The 4,063-nt window shown below is 37.2% G+C and overlaps 1 pseudogene; it reads left to right on the plus strand.

Moving 5' to 3' along the window:
- Positions 1-2,181: 2,181 nt before the first annotated feature.
- LOC122655161 lies at positions 2,182-2,416 on the plus strand (annotated as a pseudogene).
- The last annotated feature ends 1,647 nt before the right edge of the window (positions 2,417-4,063 follow it).

Consider the following 4,063-nt stretch of genomic DNA (forward strand, 5'->3'; position numbering starts at 1 on the left):
CAGATTTTTCTTAGATAAAGAACTAAAGAAAAGGAAAGTTTTCTGGATAATTTTGTCGCTGGTTCGAGTGCTACCCACTTCGTGGAAATCACATGAGAGTTTGAAATCACCTTAGACCCTAAAAACCCAGAAATCTTTTTTGGATTTTGCTCTTAGTTTAGGAGATTAGTTTCTTATTCTTTTTTCGGTGACTTTACAAAGGAAACTGTAGCTTTGGTTGGGATTCATTGAAGGGGAACTATATGAGGCTTACTTTTATCTTAGATTCCTTCATATACTTGAGCACTTACCATGAATGGTATTTACACTTTATAATTTTTCGGCCATTTTAGTAATACAACTTAAGGTTTCCTAAACCACAAATGAGTATCTTTTAACATTGCTAGCCCCACCTTCCCCAAAAGAACTAGACATCAGTAAAGTTTACATGTCGAAGCTTGCTCTTACCTCGTGAGCTTTGCTTTCACTAAAGCAGGGAATCACCCGGGGCAAAGCTTTGTCTCCTATTAAAAATTGCAAAAAAAGGAAAAAACAGAACAGCTTCACTTGCCAAATCATGTACATATGATCCCAAGAGGGTCAGTTTGGAAGCCCCTTCATCGAGATCTGCGGCTTTCTACAGGATCGGTGTAAGAGCCTTCTCCCTACGATTTTTGGTGTACCGTCGGCAGTTTGGATGAAGCAGAGAAGGAGTATTCGATGGACAGGTTCAGCTCTTAGATTTGGGGATTTTTGGTTTCCTAATCGATTTGAAAACTAGTAAGGATATTCAATTGTTTGAGTGTTGATAGATTCAGTTTGAGTGAGTTTGAACCGGTCGGTTCATAATTGTTTTGGGGTTTAGTTTGGTTCAAAAGGTCTCACATGCTTTTCAAAAACTTTTGAATTTTTTCAATTCCCAGCCGCTGGATGGCTATAATGCCAAGTGGCGCAGTGAGAGGCCTTGGAAGCAGGATGAAAGTACAAGCCTTGGAAGTAGAGGAGCCGGATGCAATAAATTTACCCTTATTTGGGGGGGTTGTTTGCACAAAAAAAAAGTTCTCATCCATTTTTAAAGGGATTTTCTTACCAACACCCTTTAATGTATCAATTAATTTGTAAACTTATTTTTTTTGTCCTTTAAATATAACACATTTTTTCAATGAGGGTAATTCATGTCGTTTCACATGTGTACTAGAATAATGCGCAACACAATAACAAGTCACTTTCAAATTATTATGGAAATCCTTTTTTACCCTGAACTCAAATAACTTATAGTACTAAGACAAGTGGCAATATTCACCCAAAAAAAAAGAAAGACAAGGGGCAATCAAACTAAGGTGTCAAGTTCTACATACACCTATTGAAGTGTCATTTAGCTAGTCACAATTATATATGAGGATTCAAACATGTTATAGTTTTCCTTACTTGGGCCATGATTTTGTAACAACAATTTATAACACTCCCATTTTATATCACAATTTAGGATTTGTATTTTATGGTTCTTTCATCTAGTATGAATTTGTATACTTGTTTTTTTTTTTTCTAAACCATTCTCTTATTTATTTCTCTAGCAAAATTTTCAAGAAAAAAAATGTTCTAACTTATGCATGAAATATAAGTTTCCAATTTAACATAAGCCTTATTAAAATATGGAAAAAGATCACTGCTCGGCTGCATGGTGCCTGTGCCCAAGCACCAATGGGGTGAAATGACGGTTCCACTCTTGTGAAATGTGAAATTCCCACCCTTGATACACTTGTGCATGCTCTCATTAGCCCCTACGTTGGTATAGGGACCACACAACCAGGCAAAAACCCCCAATCCTTAAAATATATACAAGAATTATAGGAAGAATAACTTAATCGATAGATTTATCATAAAAAAACTAATCGGTAGTTTTAGAACCACTCAATAAATTATTGGATGGACCGTTCTAATTCTGGTCCAAAATTGACATCCTTAGGCCATAAATTAGCCATGGTGCCTGGTGAATTGTGTAGGATTCATTACCAGTTGTGAACATTATAGATCCCAATCGTGGATGTTCACATTTTCTGCCATTAGGACTCGATTTTGTAGCGAAGCTCGTATGCGGGAAGTAATGGAGGATAATTCCTTCAAGAGCTTTGGTGGTGCGCGGGTGACACTGAAGGGGTTTAGGGTTCAATTTTCGTAGCCGATTACACAATCAAATCAAGGATGAAGCTGGAGAAGAAGACGTTGGAAGTGGTTTTGAGTGATCGGTTGGGGAAGAAGGTGAGGGTGAAATGCAACGACACAATCGGTGATGTCAGGAAGCTCGTTGCAACACAGACAGGTACCAGAGCCTAAGAGATCTGATTCCAGAAGTGATACACCATCTACAAGGATCACATCATTATTGATGGACTACGAGATCCACAACGTCATGGTTCTCGAACTCTACTATAGCTAGGTCTGTGGTCTATATCACATCCAATCATTCCCCCCCTCCTTACCTGGTATAGGGAATCTATATAAGTAGATTTATAAATGCAAAGTTGTTTTTCACGTACTTGTACTTTCATGCTGGACCTCTATTTGTGAACCTTACTGAGGATTCCATGAGAATCGAATTATGGGCTATGATGTTAGTTTTTCAGAATAATATCATAAACAATAATTGTGAAAATTTCATAGTTCGCAAGCCAACTAAGCTGAGTCAATGAAGCACAAAATCTAGCTCTCTTGAGAATAGTTGAAGCCTTTATTGAGAATTCTGCCCAAGGGCTGAGGGGTATAGTCGATCTTGGTTGCTTTTGTTGTGATCCAACCAAGCTCAGACCCTAATTCGTGTGTCTATTGATTTGTGCTTCTGCATAGATTATGTGATTCCTCATTTTAGAATGGTTAAACAACTAGCCCATATTTCCATGGTTCAATGAAGTTCTTGTGCAGCTCATTCAAAAGTTTCTTGTGTGCATGCACAAGATGTTGGGGTGGGTGCCTTTCAAACTCTAACCAAATTATAAGGTGGGTTTCTTTGTATATGCTATCTATTATCTCTTTCATTCTTAACCCCCTCCCTCTTGTTTCTAACTGGGCTTGCTGAACTGTACAACTAACTTCTCCAGTTTAACCCAATCCAATCCCTTCATTACTTTATTTCCATGTCCTATTACATTGTAACCTAAACCCAGTTTTTGTTCCTACATGTCCAATTAGTTGGGGCCATTAACTTCAGTTTTTTTTTTTTTTTTTAAAATATTTCCAGAGTTTCCTTTCTTTAGTTTGTGTTAGTGCATTTGTGCTCAATGATGTCTTGAATCTGTTTGTCTGGTTTACCAACCTTTTCAACATCCTCCTAATCTCTCAACCTCAGTATTTGACATCAAGTTTTCATTGTTTCATAACCAGACCCCATAGCCAATAGCCTTACCAGCACCAAAAACCACGGTCTGTTCCAATATTCAATTTAGATATTAGAAAAGTCTGTTAAACCTTCACTCCTAGAAGCTTAACTGGATGGAACCATCCAATATCATGATCGTGGTGCATCAAATTTAGAAGTTTATCAAGATATCAACTTGTACTAGGAGAAGGACCTGAACGACGTAGTCAATATCGTTCTTTAATCATAGTAGCAATTGGCATGCCATATTTTTGCCTTCTATATGAAACTAACCCAATATAAAGATGGTCAGATTCTAAGCCAAAGCTTTAAAGCATAACTCATCGCACAATTCAAGACTAACTTTTCCTTGTCTTTGATACCAAAGTAGTGATGCACTGATGTAAAGGCCATGGAGCCATTGAGTACTATAGTATTAAAGTTACATTGTTGAAGAGATTAGATGTGGGAAACAGTTTTATGATTAGGGAAAGAAGGAAGAAAATGGTTGGCAATGTTGTAAAAGGTTTCTATGAACTATAGCTTAGGCTTGCATACCTAGTCACTACTGTCCCTTCCCAAACATGTTGTACATTTTAATGTAGAAACACACATAAAATGCATGTATGTGTGTACTTAAGCATGCATGTGGTATCCACTTAAAGTTTTGACATGTTTGAGAATTGGATTTGGCACAGTGAATAACACAAGTATATAATATGTGTTCCCCTA

This window comes from Telopea speciosissima, chromosome 3 (genome assembly GCF_018873765.1).
Source record: "Telopea speciosissima isolate NSW1024214 ecotype Mountain lineage chromosome 3, Tspe_v1, whole genome shotgun sequence".
In the NCBI taxonomy this organism is placed as follows: domain Eukaryota; kingdom Viridiplantae; phylum Streptophyta; class Magnoliopsida; order Proteales; family Proteaceae; genus Telopea; species Telopea speciosissima.